Source organism: Eublepharis macularius, chromosome 1, assembly GCF_028583425.1.
Source record: "Eublepharis macularius isolate TG4126 chromosome 1, MPM_Emac_v1.0, whole genome shotgun sequence".
Taxonomy (NCBI): Eukaryota; Metazoa; Chordata; class Lepidosauria; order Squamata; family Eublepharidae; genus Eublepharis; species Eublepharis macularius.
Window position 1 is genome coordinate 52,282,391 of NC_072790.1, and position 6,510 is coordinate 52,288,900.

The 6,510-nt window shown below is 40.3% G+C and overlaps 1 pseudogene; it reads left to right on the top strand.

Moving 5' to 3' along the window:
• The first annotated feature begins 5,387 nt into the window (after positions 1-5,387).
• Positions 5,388-6,018, top strand: LOC129335774 (ornithine decarboxylase antizyme 1-like; annotated as a pseudogene).
• Positions 6,019-6,510: the final 492 nt, after the last annotated feature.

Here is a 6,510-nt window from a genome sequence, read left to right on the forward strand (position 1 = left end):
ACTTAGGAATAGCATTTGAACTAACAGGTGCTGTCAGTTTATCTGACATTGTGGTGGGGTTTCAAATAGCGAAATGTCATCTTCTTCCTGCAGATAACTGGGGAAAATGCAGCCCTACACAACTGCAGCTACTCCAAAAAAATGCTCAGCATGAAAATAACCAGCTGATATTAATGTTGTCATATACATAACCCATGGGAGGAATTCCATCACCAATCATGTTTTCCATTTTCCAGCCCTAAGCTGTTGATTTCCATGAGATGACTAAAAAGATGAAATGTTCTCTGTGCGTTCCAACTGTTCGCTCCTTTCTCAGTGGAACCTTAGCCCCAGATTTTGTCACATGAAAAAGATTCTCCAGCAGTTTCACGGCAGAATGAATTTTGTAGCCTTGATGCTTCATAAACATCTCTATGAATCATTACATTATGGAACTAGTAGTCTTAAACCTGTGCAACTACTGGATGGCTTTTGAATATATTGTATACTCACAAGATCAGATACCCTTTCCCCCTTTTATGAGATTTCAGAAGATAATACGGACAGACAGAGTGAAAATTGTGGTTGTTGTGGGTTTTCCGGGCTGTATTGCCGTGGTCTTGGCATTGTAGTTCCTGAGTGAAAATTGTCACAAATACTGATCGTTTGGAATATCATTAAAATGCTGATATCACAAGAATACTTGATGCTTGCTGCACAGTGGATCCATCTTAGACTAGTATGAATATACTTTCAGAGTCAAGGCTGTTTTGGAGGGGTGGATACCAACTGGGCAAAATTCCAGGGGCTCTGCTCATCCCAGGGGCTCATGGAGCTGGGCAAGTCATGTGATTTTCCCCCATGTTGTGTTGAGTGTCGGGGAGGGGCGGTATCTCAGCAGTCCTGAGAAAAACAAAAGGGCTGGTGCAATTAAGAAAGCAGAAATTTATTGAATAATTCCTATGCGTTTTGCATTGCTTAATCATGGAATAAACCTTTACTAGATTTATCCCCTGATGAAGCTAACAAAAAAATCTAGTGGTTATTTTCTGTTGTCTTCTATTGCGCTATTGGATTTTTGCCTCCCTGCCCCACCTCCCACAGACCTGACCAAGACAAGTTCACCAAAATCATGGGTATTAACATGGCAACTGACTTTTTTTTTTCAGAACAGCATTTGATTAGATCTGCAAAAATTTCCTGATTTCTGCTTTAGCTTTTGTCAATCTGTGGTCGTGGGCTCTTTGACAGAACTTATTGAAAGCAGTGATTAGGTAGTTCTTCAGATCCATCAGAATAATAGGAATTCATGTAACTATCAGATAGACTGGATTACTTAAAAGACGTAGCTTCATTCTAATTAGGCTAGTCTCAGAGTTTCAAAATACCAAATCTGGGCAAGCATTCCTTGACAGAGGAAAGGCAAAAAGAAGGGAGGGGGGAAGCCTCATACAATATACTTATTCACAAGCCTCTGACATCTGGATATATAGGTTCAAATCAGGTCACAGATGGGCTGAATGAATGGGAAGTATTCAGGGCCTCTTTCTGTCCTACTATATACTTTCAGGATAGTACCAGTGATCTAAAGGATATATTTCTCCAACTTATTCATGTTCTCCCTGCTGATGGATAACCAGCCATCTGGGGAGCCCATGAATGTGATTTTATATATGTGTATAAGCTACACGTTCAAAAACCTTTTAGTCAGCATTTCACTGCACTTTAATGTTTGAGATGTATTATATAAAAATGGAATTTCAATGCAAACAGTGACCATTTTATCCAACAAAGAGGTTGGCAGCACCAAACAAATAAGGGCAAGACACCAAGGGGGAAATTATGATTACCTAAAAGCATAGAAATCCCAAAGTGTTCAAAGCAATCCCAAGGTCACTTTTGTAGGAGTAAGCCCCAGTGAATATACCTGAATAGACCTGCTTAGGGTGGCAGTGTATATCTGTAGCAACTTAAAAAAATCAATGCAATAATGCAAACATCAGAAAATTACAGATAGCTAAGAAATCTAGAAAAACAAACTACATGATTTTTTAAAGTTCTATATCCGTATGCCATGATAAACTTATTGTCTAAGAATATCTATACTCTGAATCCTGCTAGAAATCACTTCTGATGGAAGAATTTCCATCATTGGAGCATAATTTCTTAGCCTCTGCTACTGCTGTAGCCCAAATGCCTCCCAATTCTTTCTCCTGTTGGACAGGTGAGCCCTGGAACAATATAAAAGGGGAAGTCAGAGGTTGACCACAAAATGGGGGCATAGGCAAAAAAAAAAATCACCCCTTACAAATGCAAAAATGATTGTCAGGATCCAATCTATTATACATATATTTTACAAATAGGAAAATGGGACCTTAAAGACTAAAAAGATTTACTCCAGCATGTGCTTTTTTGAGTTAGAGTTGAGCTCACAGAAGTTTATGCGGGAATAAATTTTATTAGTCTTTTAGGTGTCACTGGACACCTGTGTTATTCTGCTTTTACAGACTACTATGGCTACCCACCTGGAATTATTGTACTTTATATTGGTAAAGCATCAGAATAATAATTACTAGGTAGAATTGTGACATTCACTTGAATCACAAACATATAACCACTAACTATCTCACATTGAAAACAGCAGTACATAACTCACAAAGGGAAAGTGTGTACCTCTGAAATGGAGAATAAAATAAACAGCCATTTCCTTATATAGAGCTGTGGCCTATATATATATATCTGCAGATAGTGTATTGATAACCATACCAAAAAAGACTGTAGAAGTTTAATCAGTAGGAAATTCTAGGAATCGTTTCAGAATTCTATTTATATGCACTAATTGAACAGTAAACAGAAATTAATAGTGATAAAGGTGGATGGTTTCTTTTTACAGAAGGAAACTGGTTAAATAATTATTTAGAGAAAAAAGATTGGAGAAATCAAGTTTTTATAATACTTGATGGGGGGAAGCATTTTAGTAAATCTGGATAAAGAAAGAGAACATTGCCGCTAGGGTTGAGAGGGGAAAGATAAAGTTCTCATGAACGACACTTTCCGTGTTTGTTGTGCAGCTGGATAGCACCTGCCTAACATTTACACCGGATAGCTTTTATTCATTTCATGGGATAGTCATCAAAAAACATGGTTGAGAGATGGAGAAAATTCCAAGTATGTGTCATCACTTTCCTGGCTTGTGCAGCTGTTTCCTAAGGCACACAATGATGTTGTGTCATTAAGGAAATACACTGTCACTGTGCCGGACAAATAACACATTTGGTTTTATTGAGCAACTCGACAATAATGAGGGGAAATAATAGCTCTAAATATACTGTTTATTCAGTGGTAATGAGCCTTAATTCCAGCATCTTTTAAAAAAAAGGAACATCCCAAATCACTTTCGACTTATTTCCCTACTGTTAATATCCATTGCACAACCTGTTTGCTAAAGCTCTTCTAAAATATTTGCTGCTGTAGCTCTAGATTCTTCCAAGATTTGCAGCTGACTCCTGCAAGAGAATTCCTACAAAGATGCCAGTGTCTCTCTTAGTAGATTCCAATGCAGGACTGAAGCCAGGCCTGCTGCTATAAATGCAATAATTAAACGTATGCTGTTGTCCTGAACTTTTCTGGTTTATGAGGAAAGCTGGTGGATTTCCTGATGATTAAGTGCATTAAAGATTCCAACTTGACAACAGCAGAAAATTGAAGGATAACATGGCTGGTTTTATATGATGAGAAGGGAATACATCTCTAGATTGTTTTAAAGTTTTAGAAAACAAAGTTCCTACTATCCTTCTTTGACCGTAAGTCTTGATTCTCTTTAATTTTAAAAGTTTACTTATCAGTAGCTTCCAAACCGGTGTACCTATTAAAGAGTCCAGAGCATCATTTCTACAGATAGCACTATAAATGGACAAATCAGATCCATATGTGGAAGGTCTGTTTGCTAAGGGCAGCTCCTATTGTCTAGGACTTGTTGTTGATAAAGTTGACTACAGTTTATCACACGGATCAGGCTATAGTTGTAAAGCTCATGTTGCAGCCACCTTGCTGAAGCAAAGCATGTCTCAGAGTCTCTCTACACAGGACGCCTCAGCATGTGTTTGTGAAGTATAGGGAGATGCAATGTTAGCCAGGAAGGGTAGTGTAAAAAGACAGAGCCACTGAAGATGGCTCCTCAGAGGGTTTGTTAATTCCATCTTTGCTGCCCCAAAAGTCCTGTCAATTTCACTTCTCCAATCTAAAACTGTGTGAGATTGCAACCAGAGGGCAGTGAGGAATGGAAATGGGCTGGAGCTGCCTTTCAGAACCGGGCTTAGACCTGGAAAGGTTATAATGGGCTGAAGTTTCCCTTCTGGCATTTCACAGCCCCTTCACATGGTTCCAGTGTAAAGCAAAGCCTTTGCCCTGCCTCCAGGTCTGTCATTTTAAACTACCCTTCCCAGCTATCATAGCATCTCCCGACACGTGTTCTTCACATGTCAGATGTCTCGTGTAGAGAGAACCTCAATCTAGCCAGTGCTTGGATGAAATTCTCTTTGGAAATCCTGTGTTGTTATGCCTTCCAGCATTCTACAGAGGGAAAAAAACGTAATATATAACAATACAAACAATACATAAATTTAGGCGAGTGTTTTGGAATGGTTTCAAATAATTTTGAATGGTTGGTTGCTGTAATTATCATTTGTGGTGATCTCTAAGAAAATACGGAGTGTTTTTCAGCAACAAATTCCAACATTCCCAAACAGCACCAAGCCAGGGCCAAAACATTTAAATAACCATATGATGTTATCACTTTGGTCTTTCTTTCAGCTTGGAGGCTGAAGAGTCCTAAAAGCTAAACTCTGGCTACTAAAAGCTAACACAGAGGCCTGTCCAATTGTTGTAGAAGACTCAAAAGGCCTGAACACTGAGAGATGAACAAGGGAGGAGCGGTAGCTCAGTGGGAGAACATTTGCTCAGCATGCAGAAGGTCCCAGGTTCAATCCCTGGCATCTCTAGTTAAAAGGCTCAGGGAGAAAGTGCTATGAAAGACCTCCACCTGAGACCCAGGAGGGCTGATACTAGTGTTACCCAAATAGGAGGGGTCTCCTGGTGAGTTGGAGAAATTAGCTTACAAGGAGATGCTGCAAGAGGGGGTAACTTAGCAGGCTCTCCACCAATGTGTACCAAGATCATTCCCTTAGAGGAATGTCTAATAAACAGGCTGGCGTTCAACAGGAAGTTTTTTTTAATTAACAGAGCAGTAAAAAACAATTGCACACAGAATATACACAACCCACATACAAGACTAACTAAGAAATGGCCATTTTGTGCAACTGAGAGAAGAGGCAAGAGTAGCGAAAAGCTGCGGAAGGGGAGGGGGCGAAGACCAGACTTGGGGGTTCGGTGACCAGGGGGTCGCCCGGATGGTGAAATCCTCCCTGGATCCTCAACAGTCATTGCTTTGCTCGCAAGAAAGAAGGGAATAAAAAGACCCACCAAGAACCCGCAGACATGCCCACTCTGCCCTTCAATGCCGCTCTGAGGAGTTCCAGGGTGTCCTTCAATTGCTGTAGTAACCTGGATCCAGGGCCTTGGTGGTACTCCTGATGCCCTTCACCCACCCCTGAAGATCCCAAGTGGGTCAGGGAATAGTCAATCTTTCAGCTAATTTGTTTTATTCCAATAATCGGCTGGATGTGACAGAAGTATCATCAAATAACAGGATAAGAATCTTTAATGTCCAGTCCAGGCTGACAGATGCCAAGCACATTAGTTGGAGAACTGTGCTGAACCACAGCAACCTGTACATCAAAATTCCTAACAGTGCTCTGCCTGAAGGGAGCAAAGATGTTTTTGCAGTTTTTAGTTTGCTGAAGAACAACTTCAAGTTGACCATGTCTTCATTTGCTTCCACGAGAACAGAGGTGGCAGAGCCTCACTGCTTTCAACTTTGGGGGCTTTGAGATTGTGAAACCAGGGCATCCCCTAGTCCCCAAAAGACCCGATGCTTGCTTTATGGCCTACACATTTGAACGAGACTTTTCTGAAGACTAGATTGCAGTGTTTGCCTCATAGAGCTTTCTTATTCTCCGTAAAGATAAATCTGTAGAAATTTTGTCAGCATCTTTAATATCCACACACGTGCAAGCTTTAATTACTTGTTGCCATCTTTCTCTTTCTGGATTTGTCCAACGTTGTGATTGTGCAAAAATAAATGCTCACCCCAAATTAGCAGTATATTTCTTGGAAGTTTAATATCATGTGTTTGTGATACTGAAGTATTTGCTTTAATTCTAATTAAAAGTTATATTTTACTTTTAAAAAGACTAACTAAGAAATCAGTGAGAAAGAGTGAGAGAGATTGAGGAGAGGACAATATTTACCAGTCCTGGGAGAGAAGAAGGTCCATGGAAGCAGCAGCGAGGACAGCCAGTGTCTCATGGAAGGGGGAGAAGAGGGCTCAGATGTAGTTTGAGGGTGTGTGTAAGGGTCCAAAACACACACTGAGCTCATGGCAGGGCAGTCCAGTTATACTGTGGAACGTAC